At 33.5% G+C, this 23,350-nt stretch overlaps 1 protein-coding gene across 1 annotated transcript in view; it reads right to left on the bottom strand.

The window, feature by feature from the left end:
* Positions 1 to 8,187, bottom strand: part of LOC146538909 (neuropeptide CCHamide-2 receptor-like) — a 52,710-nt gene extending 44,523 nt beyond the window's left edge. The window contains exon 1 of the mRNA XM_085185678.1: positions 7,900 to 8,187. The gene's annotated coding sequence lies outside the window, so the exon portion shown is untranslated. The remainder of the gene's footprint in view (positions 1 to 7,899) is intronic.
* Positions 8,188 to 23,350: the final 15,163 nt, after the last annotated feature.

Raw genomic sequence — 23,350 nt, 5'->3', positions numbered from 1 at the left:
TCCCGGGAACTTGTGGCGCGTAAGTTAGAGATAGAGTAGATGCATATAACAAACTAAACTTAGTGTTAGGATACTCCGTTTACCACTTTCCGTCGAATTTTTGAAGCATTGCGTATTGAGTGCTGGAAATAAACGCCTTGCCTTGTTTCCAGAGTAAAGAAATTAAAATATTACTAAATAATAATAATAAGGGGAATGAATTATCATTCCCTGAGTGATAATCGAACCCACAACCATCGCGTTTACAGTCACACGCTTGCCACTGCGCCCCGACGGGTTAAAGTGTAAGTTTAAGGGTCCACACTCAAATTTTAGGCTATCTATATCTATAAAATCGAAAGGTCACTCACTCATCACGAAATCTCAGAAACTACATGTGCTAGAAATCTCAAATTTTGCATAGGAGTTATTTATAGGTCGTAGGTGCTCGCTAAGACGGGAATTTGCAATATTCGACTTCTAAGGGGTTGTTTTTGGGGTCGAAAGTTTGTATGAAACTTCGTTACTACAAATGCTAGGAGTCTCAAATTTTACATAGACTTCACTTGGACGTAATCATGGAGACAGTAATTAATGATAACATAGTTCACGCGGGTGAAACCGCGAGCGGGCCGCTAGTTCTCTATAAAGGGATGTCAATATCATTTGTTGATATATATTTCTCTGTACTCTCTCTATTGAAAAATTAATCGCTTCATGTATTATTTAAAATACTTCCCCATGGGGATGCGAGTATGGACAGCATCTAAAAGTATCTGCTTTATTTAAAAAAAAATCCTTCATAGACCAGCGAATAAGCATTTGCAAATAAACGTTTAAGTATTTATCAACTTTGAAAATGTCTAAGTAAATGCTATTATGAGTTACGTAAACTACGTGTTTCAAACATTACTTAGGATTTTGGTACAACTGTAAATACTTTAAGTAATTATTTCACAGGCTCTCAAACTATGTACGGACTACCAACACGTCTATCCTCGCTGGTTCTCGCTCGCTATATTAATGATGTGAAGCGAACGAGATTGTCTGTTTATGCTAGTTAATGTTCCTCGATTTTGCTGCAATTTGCAATTTTTATTAAGAAAAAATGTTTTAATTTCAAAGGGAATGTTAGGTTCCCTCGAGTGGGTTTGGAACTCGTGGCCGTGGCTCGTGGTTTTTGTATATTAGATAAATATTTAAAAACAAATATTCTAATGTCTATAAGTGCTCTTATCTTTTGATTCCATTGATTTAGAAGCTTGATTTTTTCTTTGCTCCAAGAGACCTGAATATTTTATGTTTATTTCAGCTTATTACCTTCACACGATTTTGAGATAAATGGTCTTGACAGACGGACAGACCGACAACAAATGATCCTATAAGAGTTCCGTTTTAACCTTTTAAGGTACGGAACCCTAAAAACACAAAAAGCATAGAACAAAATGTTATTGGTTGTGGGTTCTATTCCAATATATATACTTAATATTTTCATTTCCTCGCTCTAGGTCCGAAAGTGCTTACGTGCAACGTGCTACGTGCAACGTGCTACGTTGTGCTCCGCCACTCAACACACTGTCCTGAAAATATGACAAAAGTGAGAAGAAAAGTGTGTTAACACTAGAATCCCTCTACGTCAACGTAAAGCTGCTAGATCCATCAGTAGAAGGTCTGTCAGGAACTGTCATATTTTGAAATGTTTAACGTTTTAAAATAAATTCTTTAAACATCAGTTATTGAAAATTAATATTTCTAAAAGAAATATATTAATAAAGCAAGTAATTTCACCCTTACATAAATGGAACTGAAATCTACGATCGCTTGAAAAGCGTCTACCGCATTCAAGTGTACGTGTGAAATTTCTCGCTAAAATTCAATGTTAAATTGCTTCAGACAGTCGCGATCTTTGATGAAATATAACGGGCTTTGTAAATAGTTTCGCTGCATTTTCTTGACTTCTATAATAATAATTGTTCATAGTAAATTTTTCTTTAAAAAAACGAATGTCTGACAAAGTATAAACTTTAGCATTCGTTTCTATTTTCTTTTTTAAATAGATTCAACGCATTTTTTCGGTCCGTCGGGGCACGGTTACAGCGACTATTGTGAATTCGATTTCCACTCGGGGGAATTAATTATTTTCATTTTCATTTATTTGCTCTGGTCAGCCGCCAAAATAAGCCGCCGCGTTAAGTACCACCATAGATCACTTGATAATTAGGCAGAAAATGGGGAACGGAGTGTTCCAACACTAGGTACCCTCTGTTTATCCTGCTATATGCGGGATACAGCTTGAAGCATTATTTTTTACTTGCGTTGTATTTTACTACTTCACGTACTAATTGTACTTAAAAAAGCTAATAAAAATAGATTGAAAGTATTCAAACATTAACTCAGTCCGTATTATTACAATTAAGTATTTGGTCGTTCTATACGAAAAGAAATAACTCCGATATTAAGATTTTTCTCATTTCATGTTTTCACAGTTGTCGCTCTGTGAATTTGGCATTCTGAACATGTTCATATTATGCATATTAATTTTTTTTATTTTATTAAATATGACACCAGTAACAATTGTAACATTAAAATATAGTAAGCTTATTTTCTTTACAGACTTGTTCTCCAATTTCTGTGCTGATAGTAAAATTTTTCTTCAATGCATTTTGCATAAGAAATATAAATTTAAGAACTCGTGAGAATGCTGTTAAATTAAATGTCACTCTACCACGAGTTCTTACACTAGATACGGCGAACGTATTTACATTTTAAGCATAAACTTTGTATTCAAATTTCAAATTACTATGTGTGGCTCGAAACACGTTAAACAAGTCCCTTTCGGAAGATGAGCTTCCGTGCCTATTTACGCTGGACATCCATCGTGTCACCATAAGCCCATAATCCGTAATGGGGGTCGTATGACCCAATCTGATTTGAGGTTCTTGATATTATAATATATATTATGTACGTCAACAACTTTCATTTTTCATTTTCAAAAATTGAAGCTATAAACCAAAAGCTATTTATATTGATTAAGTGCTAGTAGAGTATGAAAAAAATATAGACAAGAAATAATTAAAATGAACTATGACGTCATGTTTTTTTTTAAGTATAACTAGTTGTTTTAAGAAAGACGAGGTGTGCCATTAAAATAAATGAACTTGACTTTTCTTTTAATATTGTTAGCGTATCCATAGAAGAAACCACATTAAGAAAAAAGAACCTAATGGAGCACTGAGGTGGAGTAAGTAGTGGTAAGTAACTAATGGGAAATAACAAGAATTTAAATATAATTATTTCAGGAACGGAGTATCTTAACTCTGGGTTCCTTCTGCCTACCCTGCAATATGCGGGTTACAGCGTGATTAAGTATATAAAAAAAATAATGTTTTTTATTGTGTATATTGACATTGCAACTGAGAGATTGCAATTAAGATTGCAACAGTGGCCTACGAATGAAGTGTCATCCGTAACTGATACATCAGCCGGTCGCAAGACAGGTGCCAATCTGTAGGACATGGTCCCCTAGATATTTGTTGGGAATAAATTGCACAGTGGAATTCTATTACTTAGTACTAATGTATTTAGCACAAGTGAATAAATGGTAGTATTGTATTTTATAATATATCAACTATATATTTATAAGTTTTACCACCTGTATTGGTCAATTGGAAAAGGGAGAGAGAGAAAATTAAGGTAAAAATATCATCATCTAGAGTAAACATTTAAAAAACTTATAATTGTTTTTTTAGCTAGCTTTACCGAAGGCCAAAATCTTTTCTTTAAACTCAGTTTTTTTTTATATCAGCCGCTCCAAGTTTCATAACTTATAAAAGGATCCTATAAAATACGGTGGATTTTGTTCATCCGTTCCTTGAACATGGAAAGTTTTCAATCATTTCCCGATTGTGTTATAAACATGTTGGTAGTATCGTGAAGAAGAATTGTTGTCGCTAGATATCGATCTATCTATGGATTTGTGTTTTGAAAAGCCATAGCTTTGTCCATTCAGCAGCAAATCTGGATGGATTAAAACCACGTAACAAGCATTTATTTTCTTGTTTTAGTCGTTTTTCCCATTTTCAATTAAAAATTAACAGATGTTGCTTTAAAATAGTAATATATTTATTTATAAAGATGCTATTGACATGATATATGAGGATAGAATTAAAATAGACAACTCCGCAGGTTGTGGATTCGATTCCCAGTCGAAACCATGAAAAATTTAATATTTTATTTTTATTTATTTTTTTCGCTCTAGTTACAATGCACCAGAATATTAGTTTGAGCAATATCTCCAGAATTTGGCAGAAAGTGAGGAACGGAAGATTTTTAATGGGGACGGAGTATTTTAGCACTCTCTGCCTACCTTCAATGTGCGGAATACAGCCTAAAGCTAAAAAAAATATTCATTAGCTCATGATAATTAACAGAAGTAAAGTATACCATATAAGCACATCATAAAGATAGATATGGACTATCAAATATAATACTATTCTCAATTACAATATGAAAAGGTAAAAAAGGGCTGTTTAAATATTCCTATTCAACCCTCAGGCTCGACCGACGAACCTTGTCTGTCACCCCCTTTTATTATCTACATACGAGTATAAATGCTTCGAAAAGGTTTCGTTTTGTGTCGCCTTATAATTTGTATGGAAAATTATTTAAATAAAATATATTCCATTAAATGCTATTATTTAAAATAGCACGTCTTTGTATTGTTTAATATTTGATACACGAATAATATTAAAATTATTGAATAGGCTATTTTCAATAATAAAATAGATGAATATAATAAACTGTCAATAAAATTACAGTACAGGTCGTTAGGAATGTTAATTTAGTGGTTTGAAAGTATAAAAAAAATATTTTCTATCTATAATTATTAAGAACTATTCCAAACCCAAAGTTATGCCCAGTGCATAGAAAGCTGAAATTTAAGCTGTAGATGCTTCAGGAGGGTACGGAAGCACTATGAGAGAAATTCACGAAATTGCTATGGAAATTTATTGGCTTGTATGTTAGTTTAAGCAAATTTACACATTAAAAATGAACATGGTTAGTTTTTTTCTTTTTTTGGAATTTTAAGAGTTTTTATCTTAATTTTTAAATTCAATTAAAATAAATTCCCAAACTTTGAAATTCGTTCTCTAATTATTTTGGAAGCTCGAAACAATTTTCCGTAAAAATAATCCGAAAATTGAAAATGGTAGATTTTAAACCGTAAATGTGGCTAGCATTTTAAATTTTTTCCAAAGGCTTAAAGTTACTCGTATTTAAAAATTAAAAGATATTTCTTGTGACACTTTTTGATTAAAAGTTCCCGACGTTTATAAGTGAATTTAAAACTTCTATAATAATTTCATTTTCCAGCAACATTTAATTAATAGTATCATTTAAATAGTTATATATTTTCAGCATATTTTATTTTTGATGGGGAACGGAAATGTCTTTATGGGAATGGAGTGATCTTAGATACTCCGTTGTCTCCTTTCCGCTTAATTTTCAAGACATTGCACGTTCATTGGCAGAATCGTGGTTTGTCTTGTTATCAGAGCAAGAAAAAGAAAATGAATAATAAATTCTCCTGTGCCTCGTTTACAGTCAGAGACTGTGCTGCTACGTCAAAATGTGGTCCAATAAAAATCAAAATAAATCAGCTTCACGCTGTATCCCGCAGCAGGGTGTATCCCGCAGAGAGAACATAGTGTTAAGACACTCCGTTCCCCATTTTTCACCGGAAAGTTGCTACCTTGCTATATGCGGAATACAGCATGAAGTTGAAAAAAAGACAAAGGTAGAAAAGAGAGAGAGAGTTTTCTTATGATAGATTTTTTTCATTCTTTACCTTTATGCTGTATTTCCGTAAAACTATACATAAAAAAATATTACGCCCATACTTCCTATAACAAAAGGGTTCACTCTAATAGTTAACATAAAGACATGAGGCCAGGTGTTGCAAACCTAATACCCAGAAAGGTGCAGAATTGGCGCTATTAATATTTAACCTATATAATAAAATTCTCAATCCACATAAATGACGGCGACCCTAAGTTTGGGAACCCCCGATTCTCATATTCCCCATTCCTCGTAATGGAGAAGGTTACTATAATAAATATATACGGGCCGTTTTCAAAATGAGAGTAACTGTTAGATTTATTAGATTCAGTTCTTCACGCGTCTCTGAGCTATCCGTTTTCAAAGGTTATATGATGGCATATATCATACCGCTTTCCTGTTACCTTCGATCTGATATCGAATAATGATCGACCTGGCTATACAAGGTAGGTACATATCTATCGGTGTACTAATAATAAATAGAAAAAATAAGATTTCTTTTCCAGTTTCACTCTGTAACCCGCATGTAGCAGGATAGGCAGAGGGAGCCTAGTGTTGCCTAGACACTCTGCTCCCCATTTATCCACTGATTTCTAGAATTATTGTAGATTGAGTGATGGTACTCAACGGCCTTGCCTCGATACCAGAGGGAAGAAATATTTAATATTTAATTTCCTCGATTGAAAGTCAGCCTCAGTATGGATTGCTCCATATGACAAATAATGAATTTAAATTTATTTATGCAAATAAATTTTAATTATAAAAGTGTTTAAGCCTACACCCGATCCGATGAAATTGATTTGAAAATTTTCCAGCCAATCTAGCATGTTATTATAAGAGCATTGTAAGAGAGATTGTGATATTAAAAATAGCTTCAAACTGATTACCGTGTATAGAAAAGTGGATTATATCAGTTTTTATTTAATTACGCTTCTATAGTCTTATTTAATTGAATAATATTAATTATTTTTTACTGGGAATGGAAAATAAATTGAACTGCTATGTTATTCTAATACTTGGCAGTAGAGTTAATGCTATGAGTTTTCAATCTGCAAATTCGACTGGTTGTAGGTTCGATCCTCACTCGAGGATTTTTTAAAATTTATATTTTCATTTCTTCGCTCTGGTGTCCAGGCAAAGCGTGGCGTTGAGTTCCGCCACTTAAAACGCAAAGCCTCTAGAATTCGTCGGAAAGTGGGAAACGGAGTGTCTTATCACTAGGTTCACTCTGCTGTGTGCGGGATAAAGCGTGAAGCTGATTTATTATTTTCAAAAATCGAAATACATCTCAAATCAAAAACTCAGATTAAAACTGCAGCATCCGTTTCTTGTATAAAATCACGACGACAAATAAAGAGCCGAAGGAAAGAAGATAAAAAAATATTACCCAGTAAATCTAGGTAAATTTAATTTATTTCCTACTAATTATCAACTTATTTAGGTAAATTCTAAATTTTAACATAGTAAAAATTATAATATTTATTTATTTATTTATATTGCCATTTTTCTAAGTATCAGATATTTAACATCCTACGTATACATTCACAGTATATACGATCCTTAGTTCGATTATTGTCTAGTTTGGGAGATTAGCACAAGACTTATCTATTATTATTAGTATTCAAATTGCTATAGTATAGTTTTCATATTAGATAGGATTATTGTATTTAGTATTAATGTTCTAATATATTATTTGATAACTTTATCTTCTTGACTTTGTTACAGTAATTTTGGTACAATTAATTTAATTTCTTCTAATATGTTAATATTTATAATTATTTATATTGGCTTATATTGGCTTCATATTAAATATGATTATCAGTTGATGTTTAAAACCACATTGTTAATGAAGACATAAAGCATAAATCTTTTCTTTATAAGTAATTGTCTCAAAAATTGCAAAATTATTAATCCAATTTCGCTAATATCCTTAACAAAACGTCAATTATCTCAGGTTTATCAATAAAACGAATATTATTATAATTTTTTAATGGAAAATTTTAATAAAATAATTTAAAAAAACATATTTTTAAAAATTTAGAACCATCTAAACAAAACATATGAATATAATCATCTACTCACCTATAGGCGACAGTACAATTTAAATATTTCCACAGCGTCGCTGTCGCATCGTAAATCAATCAAAAGTTACGAATAAAATCTTTCGCACTTTCCCGAAATAATTCTAAAACAAACATATGGCGATCAAAAATATTCGTTCATTCACTTTCCAACACCCACTTATATTTTACTTTAGAATCTTATTTTAGTATAGCATATATCTATTATTTTTGTACTAAACTTATATTTTCAAAGAAAATCGTGTACAAGTTTTCATTCCCGTTGCTCGCTGGAGGCGTCTACCCGAGCGAGTCTTACCAAATGGACTGGCCCGATCTCATTGCCGGGAACTGCGCGAGGACGACGGGAATCTAAAACATTAACTAAGAGGTTGCTACTGAATGCATTTTATTGTCCAACAAATCATAGGATCAAGATGCACTTTTCTCGTAAAGCTTAATGGATATTTCGCCATTATATGTGATTTAGGAGTAACACTAACCTATTTAACGAGTACTAAGAAAGAGTTGGGGGTTATTTATAGGATATATGAGTAAAACTAGTAATATATAACTAGGATATATAAAATTTGTTATTAAAAAAGGAATAAAAATCACATAGTAAAATCACGTATATGAACTCGCGCCTCCAATGACGCGACGACCGTGTAACGGTTGCAATTACTTAATATTTTAATTTTCCTCGCTCTAGTTATAAGTAAAAGCACGGCGTTAGTTTCCGCTATTCAACACACATTTCCTCAAGTGGAGATCGAACCAACAACCGTTGCGTTTAGAGGCAGATGCTGCGCCACTGGGTAAGTAGCCAGCCTCATGAAAAACCTATAATATTGCTATATACAAAATGTACGTAATAACTACTATAATTTTACAAATTGGAATCACGGAAGATCTATTTCAGTGAAAGTATTGTCTGACAAGTGCCTACTCTTCAGCTTTAATAAGCATCTCTCTGTGGGACAATTCCGTCAAAATCGGCTCTCCTCTTAATAATAATAATATGTTTATGATTCTGTGAATTTTAATACTTTCTTTATAAATTATTAAGTTTTTATACCACGCTTACATAAAAAGATAGATTATACACAACGTGTAAAAATTTGAACGTAGCGGGATTTGAATCCGCGTCCATTGGTACAAGCGTACGTAGCGTCCAAGCGCACTGAACTCTAAGCCATACTAATATATTAGTGTAGAGAGCACGGCATATATATGTATGTATTTATGCAGCCCAGTCAACAACAAGTAATAAACTAACATAATAATGATATTAGATTTCTAATTTAATTATGCATAAGCAATTAAAAGTAATTATACATTTTCGAACAATTTCATAGTAAAGTAATTTATATATGCATAGATTAATATAGGAACTTTTACTTTGCGGTGCAATTTTTTAAATTAAAAATTAATTCAATTATCATTAGTATTTCTATAAAAGAAAAAAATATTTCTAAATATAAGAAAATTGTTATAGAATTTCAAATAGATTAGACGCTACTATAAAGTACCGAAGGTATAGTGATCGTATGTTCATACACGCGACGATTGTGGGTACGATTCCCAATTGGAGGAATAAATGTTGAGGCACGCATGAAAATTATTTTTTTAACAACGGTTATAGGCTCAGCTAAGACTCAAAAATGGTTTTTTTTTGGGGCAATCGATGTCTTCATTAAAAAATAAATATATTTCTATCCACTTTCATCTTCCTTATAGAAAATAATTTAAAATCAGATAATTCCCATGACTGGATATCGAATCTACGACGATCGAGGATGCAATCAGATAATCAGATCTGTACTGCATCACGATTGCGATTAATAAATATTTTAGCACTATATTTAAAATGACATCGAGACCACAGAATACAATATGGTTCAGTGGACAGCTAAAGCAATTTAGTATAATACACGACCGCAATTATTCAGTAAAGCCAGAGATTCACCAACATGTAGTGCAATCTGTCACTTTATTAAACATTCTAATTACTTAGTAGTCAATAAATAAGCAGAGAGAACCAAGGAACTTAGTGTCAAGACACTCCATTCCCATTAAGACACCGTTACCCATATATATATACTTTCCGTATAATTCTGTAGGCATTGCACACAGCAAAGTAGGCAGAGGGAACATAGTGTTAAGATATTCTCCACTCCACCAAAATTTTCAAGGCATTGCATGTTGAGTGGTAAAACGCCAGGCTTTTGCGTTGATGCCAGAACGAAGAAATGAAAATATTAATAAACAATAATTAATTCTCTCGAGGATCAAATCCACAACAGTCGCGTTACAGTCACAGCCTTGTGAACCTGTGCCGTCGTAGCCCATTGGGATGAAAACTTAAAAATAAATAATTCCTTTCTATAATGAGAATAAAACTTAATAATTAATTGTAATTGAATTGTTATTTGGGGGAAGTAACTCAATTTACATCTTAATACAGTTAAAATTAAAATGGTTGAACGCTGCCCGAGGTAATTACATTATATATACACTTTGTTTTATTATTGAAATACATAGTATATGCGGGAGCCGGGACTCGAGCACCATCCTTATAGGTCCTGAGCCAGCCGTTAAGTCGGAGAAGTTCAGGTACCTTGGATCCGTTATGCACGAGTCTGGAGGCATCGATCACGATGTCCATGGCCGGATAAGCGCTGCCTGGGCCAAATGGCGGGAGGTCACTGGTGTGGTCTGCGACCGCAGAATACCGCCCAAGCTCAAGGGGCTGATATACAAGAGCATCGTCCGACCGGTTCTTTTATACGGCAGCGAATGTTGGCCAGCACTATCTCGGCACACTCAGGAGCTTCATGTCACGGAAATGAAGATGCTGAGGTGGATGTGCGGCGTAACGCGGTCTGACCGCATACGCAACACATTCATTCGGGGTAGTCTTGGGGTCCGTGACGTAGCGGATAAGCTCCAAGAGAGTCGCTTGAGATGGTTTGGCCACATTACGCGCCGGCCTAAGAACTATGTCGGACGCAAGTGCCTTGCTATACCAGTCCCTGGGGTGCGACCTCCCGGACGCCCAAGGAAGCGCTGGTTGGATGTCGTGATGCAGGACATGAGAGCCAATGGTCTAACCACCGAGGATGCAAAAGATCGTGCAAAGTGGAGTAGGTTGTGTAGGAAGGCAGACCCTGGCAATAGCCGGGATTAATGCCAGGATGAAGAAGAAGAAGAAGAAGAAGAAGAAGTATATGTAAGACATTTTGTTGTTTTGTTTTTAATTATTTTTCTAAGCAGATTACTTTTATTATGTACTCAAAAGTATTTTTATTTTAATAATTTTAATTATAGACCTTGCTCTGGTGGACCTTTCAATTCAGGTGGTGCGTGGTGAAAGGAGTGTTTTAAAACGGGATACAGCGTGCAGCTAAAATTATAAAAAAATACATTTTGGGGCTCTAGGCTACCGGTGAAGAACAGTATAAAAGTAAACAGTTTATTTCTATTTCCGCCTATTTTGCAAAATTAATTTTTAAAAAGTACTGAATTATTCCATTCATTATGAATTACAATTTCGATTTATAATTTAAGAATTCCTTCACTTGAAAATGAACTGGCAACCACTAAAACACATTTTCTAAGCCACGACTAAACCATGATGATGTTTAGAAATTCCAAATAAACTCCCCTAAGCCTCAATTTAGTAGATACAATATAATTAAATATTTCAAATATTCGTACAGAAACAATTTCTGTCGAGCGTGCTTGGAGAGTATAGACATAACGGAATAAAACAACAGAATCTCTATTTTATTTATCTTTACACATATTTTATTTCACGAGTTTATTTTTGAATGAGTAGACAAATAGTACTAGGGATGAGAGAGGTTGAAGTGCCTTATACTCGTATGTATACTGTTAATAAATTAACTGAAAAGTTTAACCTTAACTTGGGAATTTAAAATAGTATATATTTTTATCCGCGGCGAAGCCCAAAAAGAGAGTTATGTTTATAGCCCGTGCGTATGTATGTACGTCTGTTTGTTTTGTTGTAACTGTTTAACTAGTGAACCGATTTTGATACCTCGGAGGATGCGAGTGTTATCCGATAGATACATTAATGTAGTTTATTTAATGTAGTTTATAGATACATTAATGTAGTACATGGTGACGCAGGGACAGGCGTGTCCGCCACTCACCGACCGCAATTTCTCAAAAAATCAGCAGAAAGTGGAGAACGAAGTGTCTAAACACTATATTATCCCTTCCTACCCATATAGCATATGCGCGTAAAGCTAAAAAAAATAATAAAATAAGGCATAAAAGGTAATCATTGCTTTCGTTTTTAATTCTACTCATTAGATTCACATGTGCTCGTATCTTTTTGTGCAACATACGTACATTGTAGATACAAGATGTAGCTTGTATTCACTTTAATAATAGAAAAAGCGAGTCTTTCATGACAAATGAGTTTTATACCATTGTCGTTTTGAAATACCAATGTTATAATATTATTAATGTCTTATTTTATATTTTTAAAAGAAAATTAAATAAAAAACTATTGGAAACATGCTAAGTCGTTTTAAAGAAATAAAATGAAACTATAGGTCACAAATTGAAATATCTAATTTAAGTTTAAGAAAAACTAATGATTTTGATTGATATCAATATTCTAGATAAGGAAAAACCTAATGTTAAGACACTCCGTTCTAAATAAGTAGGTACTATTATATTGTTTACTATACTTATATCAGCAATAGAATAGTCTATTTCCATCTAAATATATTAGCAAACTTTGAAGTAGATTCGGTTAAACGTCTCGTGTTTAAGAAATAATATTATTGTCTATATGTTATTCCACACAAGAAATTGTAAGTCATTTTATTAAGATAAATTTAGTTTATATATCACACATGTACAATACAATTTGTGACGAATGGCGACGTGACGCGAATGCCGATAGGAGCTGGTCTCTACGAGGCAGGAGCTTCAGGAAACTGAATGTGAAATATTGGTATCCTTTTCTGTTTATTGCTTTTTTATATATCGTTTTATAGGAAAACTAGCGACCCTCTTGCGGCTTCGCCCGCTTTTTCTACTGGATTATTCATATAATGTATATTTGCAAAGCACTTAAGATAATGTGAAAATTAATTAAACCCTAATGCAACCCGCATTTTCGTAGTTTCAATAAGGATTTTCCAATTGTTTTACACAGCAAGATTTTTTTAGTAGGTACCGTAATTTTAAATCTGTGCTACTAATCTTTTCAAGTACTTATTAAAATATATTTAAATGACTATTTTTAGATAGTTAAATGACTATTTTTAGATATTAAATGACTATTTTTAAACGGAAGAAATTATAAACAGAAACCTACCTACTAATAACTACTATAAAAAATATGAAACCAAATATATCGCGCTGAAATAATACATTTAACTCCAATTATCCAATACGTGCAAACGCATCTACATCTTCGTTGCTATAAAGGCAGGCGGGTTTTTTTTTCGAGCTTGTGGTTAATGCTGAAGAGGGTATTCTGTCCCTGATGAAAAGCAAGCACTACGTGACGGCCTGTGAGGAAAATTAAATAGAATGCATCGGTCGGGAATCGAACCCGGCAGGCAGGCGAGCATTCTACCACTGAACCACCGATGCGTGTAAGGCAGGCGGGCGCGGCGGATGCATGGCGAGTGGCGAGCCGTTTTGCAGCAAGGATTTTTTTGATATTGTAACCACTTCTAAAGTACTTATTAAAATGAAAAACAGTAAAAGACAGTTTTGGTCTACATTAAATGGCCAACGTAACTAATGTACTTATTTATATGCTGAGAGTAAGGGATAAGTGAAACTTGAGTAACATACAGCTGATGCGACAACGGCGGGATGTTTCAACAATTAAATGCGTTTTTCTGTAAAACTATTCGCAATTTCGAAATATTGTAAAAAGCAAATTTTATCTTCGTTTACCGTAGAAAATTAATAAAGTATTTTAAAGGATAAGGATTAATACCATTATGGAAAAATATCCCTCACAATAAAAAATATATTGAAATTATTATTTTTAGACAGAAAAATGATCACTACACGTTATTCTTAAAAGATACGAATATGCTCTCGCGGACTTTTTTGTAGATCTTATTAAGAGGAACAATGCTCCAGTACATTTTTTTCATGTAGTACTTACCATTAGAGCAGCGCATGCGCGAAAGTGTCTCAACGGGTAGGACTTTATACACATTTATCGTATTTATGTTAATTTACATAAGAATGTACAAATAATAAACTATATATAAAGCTTCTACGGAAAACACCCGACTTAATGGTGAAGACCGCATTAAAATCCGTTGGGTGGTTTAGAAGAAGAAGAGTTAGAAACAACAGACAGACACGAAAAGCGACTTTGTTTTATAAGATATAGGATAGGATAATTTGAAATTGTAATGTCTCGATCAACTCGGAAAGTGGGGAACGATTATTGTCTTAAGATTAAGTTCTCTCTGTCTTCCATGCTTAGTATTTATAAAGTAAATACATTCATTTCAATGTGTTTACTTCAGTAAAACTAGTGTTAAGAAACTCCGTTCACATTATGACACTTCCGACGTAATGTGAATGTGTCACTCTCCCCCAGTTTACACGAAATTCAAAGCATTGCGTATTGAGTGGCGGAACTAAACGCTGCGAATTGCCTTATTACCAAAAGTGAAGAAATGAAAACATAGAATAATTATTTCCCCGAGTAGGAATCCAGTGCACCGCCAATACATTTATGACCTATTTTATTTTATACTAAATGATACAGTCCGTTACAACAAAATCAACGACAGATAACAGATAGCAGTTTGTAAACTATCATTTTTCACTAAAGATTAATTGTTGTTGTGACTTGTATCTAACAATTTGCGTAAGAAAGACTTTCGAAACGCAATTGCTATTAATTTAACTGACATAGTAGCCCCTAAGCACGACAATTGTGGGTTCAAATTTATTAAGGAAATTGCTTGAGTATATTATCATTTAGCTTTATGCTGTAACCCGCATGGTACGCAGAGGGAATCTGGTAGGTTTCCAGATTCCCTCTGCTGTTTAGATGTCCGATCCAATATAAGCACTTCCTTTTCCCACTTTCCGTCGATTTGGTCATTTTTAATCTGAAATCTATTTAGAGGGTTGCATAGAGAATTCTTGACTCTCTGTTCCCCATTATTCTCTAAATTCTTAAGACATTGCGTGTGAGTGGTAGAAATCAATGCCCAGCTTTTCCTCATTACCAGAATTAAATATTTCATTCCCCGAGAAGGAATCGAACCCACAACCGTTACATTAACTGCCGCACGCTTGCGCCCCTGCGCCACAGTGGATAATTTGAAAATTTTGACGAACTAGAAGACTTCTTTCAAAACTCAATTTCGGTTCTTTGCCGTAGATGGTAGGTACCAGTTTAATTCTCACTGTAAAAGTGCAGGTGTGTATTTGTGAGACCTGGATCTTGTGAATGTACACAAATAATTATTTTCCTCTATGCCAAAGCAATTCTGTTTATAATATACACAGATACAGTTTCTAAAAAAGAACCTAGAGTATAAACTAGATAATATTATAATAAATTAAAAACTATTATAATATTATAACATTTTTCCTTTACATCCATTATGTTAACAAAGGGAACTTTGTAATACTCTATTTGCATCATGCACGTGTGCCTTGCATTAGTTTCAGTGTATTAGTTGTTATTAGTTAGACACTTTCCTCATTACGCTACATTGGTGCCTTAAGGGAACCTATAGATAATTGCTGTATTAGTTCCGTTTAATAGTTGTTTGTTGAAAAGCTTTTATTTTTTATATGGTCGTTGTGGTATAGCAGCACGGTATATGTATAAACGTGATGGGTTTGATACCCACTCGGGGGATCAATGTTTTTCATTTCCATACTCTGATAAGAAGGAATATTACGGCGTTAAGTTCCACGATCTAACGCTTTTTGAATAAGTTTAAAAATTGAGTAAATAACGAGAAGGAGAACAAAGTGATTAGAGCGCTAGTTGAAAAAAAGTAAAAACTTTTATTTCACAGTATAAATGTATCACAGTATAACGGTAGTGGGTTTGATACCCATTTGGGTTAATGACTTATTTTTATTTCCAGAGAGAGAGAAGACAAGATATCAAATGTCTCAAAAACTTCCAACTTTAGGCAGAAAACTGAGAAAACAATGTCTATAACAACAAACACTAGAAAAACGTAAAAGAAAAACTTTCTTATAATCTCTGACTCATCTCACTGAACAAATAATATAATAGTAACAAAATAGAAGTAGTACATGCTTTTATCTAGTTACGTCGTCGGTTTTAAAATTCAAAGAAGCGTTAGCGATTCTTAACAAAGCACTTTTTTTCGTTTCATCCCTTTAACTCGTCTAGGATTTGAAGGCGTACTATTATATAAAGTTTTCTTTTGTTTTCATTTAACTTTATGCATTTTAAATAAGAAAAATATAATTTGGTCGTCTATATAAGAAAAAGCCGGTTTAATTATTTTTATGATTAAATATCTTTGAATTTTTGCGAAAAATATTACATGGCTCATATTTAATTCGAGTTCTGTCCAGAACCATTATTTGTAGTGTATCATTAATTAATCGTTTCTATATACATTTTTATTAACTTCATCTGTTAAATAGTTATTAATTTATTTAATAAACTGAATTGAGTTAATCCAAATATTATATTTTTTATATTAGACTTATATTTTTAATAGCTTGGTTACATTATCGCCATGTCCATAAGAATTTTTAATTTATATAGAAAAAAAAATCGTTTACATACATAAATAAAATAACTTTGACTAAGTAAAATCGGCTTAATTTTATAAATTTTCATATAATATATTTTCTTTATATTTTGTTTTGTACAAAATATAAATATAATCACAAAGAACATTTCCGTACAGCAACCATAGAAGTTCCATTGTTGCGAAGTAAATCCTTTATTCAGGTAAAGTGTTTTAACCGCAAACCTTTCAAAGTCACGTAATTGACCCCCGCATTATGTCTTCGTAAGCTCACACTGCCATTGTTCCTTCAAAGATTGATACAAATTTTCCAAACAATCGGCAGGCGGGCTCTCTTGAGGCACGTTGTCATTTTTCAAGAAAATGAGACAACGATTTCCTTTCGAAAATAGCGGCTGTGCGCTCGTAAGCCAATCGCTTTTGAGACGGGATTTTCTATTTCGTGTAAATTACAGTCTTCTTTATCGATAAGGTCGTGTTAAAGTTATATATGAACTCTAATTTAAAATTCGTCTATTTTACATTAAATTGCTATAAGTAGAGGACCTCAGTACCTATCCATTTTAGTCTCATGTATGTTCGCCGATTTTCAGTGGTTCAGTAAAAAATTTGTGATTTGTGTGAAAAAAATCGAATTCCTGAGAACTGAGGTCCTCTACCCATAGACAAGCTTTAATCAGTCAATCGCGTTACCTGTATATGTTTTGTCCGGTTTGCTTCACGCTGTTTGTCGCATATAATTGATTTGACTGCTGGAACTAAGTGTTAAAACACTCTGTTGCCCTTTTTAATTTTTCTTTTGTTTATTATAGTAATTAATTTAAAACAAGCAATTCTTTGATTTCATTAATTTAGAACAATATACTTAGTAATTCGTTGTTGAAAAACGTGAACGTTATATTCATAAGGTCAATTTGTTCGCAAAGGAAAAACTTTGCAGGTAGTATCTTTTCAATTAACATAATTTAGACATTGTTATTTTTACACTTCACAGCGAAATTTTCAAATATAAAAGCAAAATGGAAAAAATTCTTCAGATTTTTCTCTTACTCGGTGCTTCACTACTACAATGGGACTGATATCATTATTTCAGAATATACTTTCTACTTTAATGACAAAATTAAATGGATTAAGATAGGAAATAGAATTTATAAAAATGCTAGCGGCCCGCCCGCGGCTTCGCCTGCGTGAACTACTTTATTATTAATTTCTGTCTCCATGCGCTATTACGTCCTGTAAGTGACGTCCATGCAAAATTTGAAACTGCTAGCATTTGTAGTAACGAAGTTTCATACAAACTTTCAACCCCAAAACAACCCCTTAGAAGTCGAATATTGCCAATTCCCGTCTTAGGGAGCATCTAAGTCCTATAAGTAACAGGGGTTACTTATAGGACGTAGGTGCATAGAGATGCAAAATTTGATATTCCTAGCACTTGTAGTTTCTGAGATTTCGTGATGAGTGAGTGACCTTTCGATTTTATATATGGACCGTTTATTTTGAGAGTGGTGTAAGTCCATTTTCTTTTGTTTCGAGAAAATTAAGGGTTAGTATGTCGCTGATTATGCAATTTCATTTACCAACCGATTTTAAGTTGTTCAAAACATGGGTTTTTTTGAGAAATTAAACACGGACTAGTTATATATAAAAAAATTACATTAAATTAAGCATGAATTACGTGATAGCTCATTTTTCTCAAAAATGGACTTACACCACTTCCAAAATAAACGGTCCATATATAGATAGATAGATAAATATAATACCCAGTATCCAATACCAAGTTTAAATCTCAGGAGCAAATTATCTATATATATAAAAGCACTTGTCCTCACTGACTGAGGTGAGACGCACACACAGCCGTAACCGCTGTGCGTAGAAACGTGAAATTTGGACAGATGTTTACTTTCGTAATCTGGACATCCACTAAGAAGGGATTTTGAAAAATTTTAACCCTAAAGGGGTGAGACAGGGGTTGAAAGTTTGTATGGAAAAATTTTTAAATCGGCACCGATTTTTATAAAATTTGAAATTTAGATTTTTAAAAGTATTTAATTGAATACGTGTTTCATCGTTTTCTAGAATTCTCCCCCTAAGGGTGCAAATAAGGGGTTGAAAGTTTGTATGGAAAAATCTTTAAAACGCCACCGATTATTATAAAATTTAAAATTTAGATTCTTAAAAATATTTAATTGAACATGTGTTTCATGGTTTTCTAGAATTCACCCGCTAAGGGTAACACCCTTCCCAAACCCCCTAAGGGTACACCCTTCACAAACTTTCATCCCCTTATTTACAAATAAGGGGATGAAAGTTTGTATGTAGTTTCTTTAAATCGCCATCGATTTTTATAAAATTTGAAATTTAGACTCTTAAAAATATTTCATTGGAGACATGTTTCATGGGTTGTTAAAATTCACCCTTAAATACGCAAGCGAAGCTGCGCTCGTCCGCTAGTATATTTATATTTCTAAATTACATTAGTAAAGACTACTAAAAATTAAAAAAAAAATACTTTTAGTTAAAATATATCATGGTAAATTAACATTAACATATAAAATCTACCAATTAATGTTATAATACCAGAAAATTTGGTGATATCTCCTTAACTATGGAATAGCGTGACTCTCACAGTCGTTTTGGTCGTCGCTAAATTGTTCTTATGCTTTTTGTTTTAATTGATTTTATAATTGACTTTTGGTACTAAACTTATTTTCTAAGATTCTCCAAGACGCTGGTCTCCTCACATACTCTTTGTTCCTTATCTACTATTGTGAGATTTCAGTATATTATAGTTACCTGCAGTTTCGCCCACATGATGTATAGGAAAATAACTTCATATTTTTTAGCGTCACGCTGTATTCCGCACGCTGCAGGGAATTCAGAGGGAACCTAGTGTTAAGACACTCCGTTCTCCACTTTCCGCCGAATTTTGGAGACATTGGGGGCAGAACACAACGCCGCGCCTTTGCGTCGGCACCAGAGCGATGAAATGGAAATATAAACGTAAATAAATATTTCACATCCTCAAGTGGGAATCGAACCCACAACCGTCGCGTTACAGTCACCCCCTTGTGTCGTTGCTCCACGACGCAACGGCTTGACTTAAAATTTTAATTTTTAATGAATGCTCTTTTTGAAATAGTTCTCTCGTCTGTCGGTCGTTCGCCTTCGCAAATTTTACATTAACTATTGATATTGCCTTCTTTCTGTTTATCATCATAGTTATAGATATTAATATTATATTGGCAGCGTGATTAACTCTTATCTATCGGTGAAAGCCAAATCCCTAATGAACGTGACGATATTTCCTTTAGAACTAAATATATTTGGCTGATCCCATGGATATTTGGATTATTCTATTTGTAAAGAATACGTCGATTAAGAATATAGCAATTTTTTTTCAAAACCGCCAGCCATGGTCGCATGTCACACCAGAGGAGCTACAGGTGCTTTGCCGACTTTTAAGGTGGAGATCAGCTTCATGCTGTATTCCGCACACCAGAGTAGGCAGAAGGACCCCAGTGACCCCAGGGGTCTACGTTCCCTTTCTACCGAATTCTGGAAACATTATTCTTATCTAATGTCTAATATTCTTAATTTCTAAAAATTCTATATAGCTATAAAACAACTTACCATAACCGTGGCTTGTTAATTGAAAAACATTTACGCACTTTTTACAGTGATAGTAATATAAATTATATATTACTATCACTGTAAAAAGTGCGTATATATATAAATTATTAGTAAAAAAATGTACAAAAAGGTGACGAATCTACTACCTAAAGGTACCTAAAAAAATATTTAATTCTCTGCTATATTTTAGGTAAAAGAAAGGAAAGGAATAATTAATACTCACGTGACAATTTCACAGATTAATTAATAATGCCTGTCGTTAAACCCATTTTCTAATATACCTAGGCATTGTTCATAGAATCTAGACTTCTATGCATACAATGGTGTACATGGCCACAAGAGCCCTAACTAATTAAGCTTCTGTGTATAAATCAACAGTGACTAGGTATATTCTAAATATAATTAAGTTACGTCTTAGAACTTAATTAGTATATAATACGGCAGTAGTACAATTTTACTTTGATTCATGTCATAGGATAGCTTCCTTAGTAAATATTCCTTAGTAAATCTGTTTATGTTTAGTTCTATTTAGAAAAACAGCTTTTTTTCCAGCTTCACGCTGCTGCTGCTGCACGCACGCGGGATACATCCCGCATACAGCTGTCCAATGCCTCGAGAATTCGGTGGAAAGTGGGGAACAGACTGTCTTAACACGAGGTTCCCTCTGTCTACCCTGTTGTGTGCGGGATACAGCGTGAAAATGATTTTTTTATTGCATACAAATTACGAAATGCAAGTTCTATTATTATTATTCGCTGTTATATAAAAAGGCATTTATTTATCATGAACAAGCAAATGAAAATGAGATTGCGTTCAAGAAGACTTACATAAGCGAGGCTATTAAATTTCTCTTCTGTTTATAACAACTATTCGTACCACTATTTTTTGATCTATAAACGTATAATTATTCGAACAGGTCTTTAAGGTAGAAGACTATTAAAATAATGTGTCATTTAAGTCTTAATTAAATATTTTACTACAGCCATCACGCTATATCCCGCATATAGCAGGATAGGTAGAGGGAACTTAGTGTCAAAACTTTCCGTTCCCCTTTTTCCGCCCAATTCTGGAGGCACTGCAACCTCTAATGAAATTAATTTTAACACTTTTTTAATCGCAGGGCCACAAGCGTGCACACGCAGATAGTGAGTTTGACCCCATACAGGAGCATGGGTTATCATTTATTAATATTTCCAATTCTTTGAATCAGCCACTCAACACACATTTTCCCATTACTAAATTAGTTTCAATCGAAAAACCATCTATTAAGAAAAAAAGCACTTCTTCAGATTTAAACCTAGAAGCACAGCTTGCATCAAACAAGTCATAGGGGACGAGACATTTAATTTTCTATGCATTTGAATTGCTTTTGAAGTACTACAGTATTCAAAGGAGTGAAGTGCAAGCTCGTGAGATCGTCCCCACAGCGCAATCAATCAGAGGTTTCGTATTCCAGATCCAGTGGACTTGCTTTATCTAATATTGAAGCTTTAGAATCCGTTCATCCGTTCCCCATTTTCCAGCGAGTTCTGTGGAATGACGTAACTCAACACCGCGCTTCGTTTTCTCACCAAAGCGGAAACAATTCATTCTGGTGGGTATCAAACCCAGAACTGAATTTTATGAGTATACAAAAACAATATATCTCCCACATTTAAGGTTCACATTTAAATATTGTTTAATGTTTTAGAAGCAACTTATGGTGCAGAAAGAGTTTGAGGTTAAAAATGAAGAGATATTTTTAACTATAGATAACTTTGTCGTTTTATAATATCAAATTTTTGAATTCTTTTCATATTAATTATGTATTACACATATTGAAGCCATCATAAACACGGCGGCTGTGGGTTCGATATCCACTCAATACAATTAATTATAATATTATAATTATATTTCGAAAGTTAGAGAAAATCATATGAGAGCAAACAAATCACACAGTTCCTACTGTTACCTTAAATTGTTTCTAATATAAGAGTGCTGGATGATGGAATCCAAAGCTTTTAATATGGCTTTGGATATAACTCCACTAGGACTGGCACCGACAACCACCGATCATCCAGCTATCTTCCAACTGGGTCACTATAAGATAATAAAGCTTCAACCGCATTTCTATAAAGATAGTAACCTAAATTCATTCAATCCTCATTTTATATTAGGTAATTTGAAATCAGAATGGATACTAAAACAGCTCATATGTGATTTGCCTATAAAACTGGGTTCCGTCACGTAACATCCGGCACCCTAATAAAAATAAGAGGCAAATGAAATGATGGAATGAAATAATCCTTAGCTTAGATAATCCTTAGCTTAGTTAGTCTTAGATAGCAGGATAGGCAGAGAGAGCTTAGTGTTAAAATTCTCCGCTTGCCACTATATTTGTACATTGCATAAACAAGTACTTATTACCCTTCACAGAAAATAAATAGGCTTCTTATGATGGACGTTAAATAATATAGTAGAACAATTTACTACAAAGATTACGCAAATTCCACATCCATATAATCACACAGACCAAACCACTGGAAAATTGATATAAACTTCAAATAAAAATATACATATAAGGCTTGAAATAACAAAATAAAAAGATAAAAATATTTTTTGTTGACAACATTCATTTTGTACAGTTAACGGGCTAGTAACTCGCAAACAAGTTAGAGTTAATGGTTTTTTTTTCATTTTTTATATAGCCAGAGGTAATTTTGTGTTACGATACTCCATTCCCCATTTTACGCTGAATTCGATTGAACTGTGAAAATCAACCCCCAATCAAAACGAAGAAAATGGAAATTTTAAATATTTAATTTCCTCAAGTGGAAATCGAAACCACTACCTGTTGCGTTTACAGTCACACTTTGTGCCTCTTGGAGGATTTTTTTGATATTTTAATTTTTTGCTCTGGCACCAAGGCAAAAAAGCCCGGCGTTAGGTTCCGCCACTCAACATGCACTGCCTCAGAAATTGAACAGAATTGTCTTAATGGGAACGGAGACTCTTAACAATAGATTTCTTTTTGCCTATCCTGCTTAATACGGGATACAGCATGACAAAAAAAAATAATTAAAA

Source organism: Heliconius melpomene, chromosome 5, assembly GCF_056956725.1.
Source record: "Heliconius melpomene rosina isolate 202511_hmr_F chromosome 5, ASM5695672v1, whole genome shotgun sequence".
In the NCBI taxonomy this organism is placed as follows: Eukaryota; Metazoa; Arthropoda; class Insecta; order Lepidoptera; family Nymphalidae; genus Heliconius; species Heliconius melpomene.
Note: the sequence above shows the minus strand (reverse complement) of the source record. Positions and strands in the feature narration are given on the sequence as shown.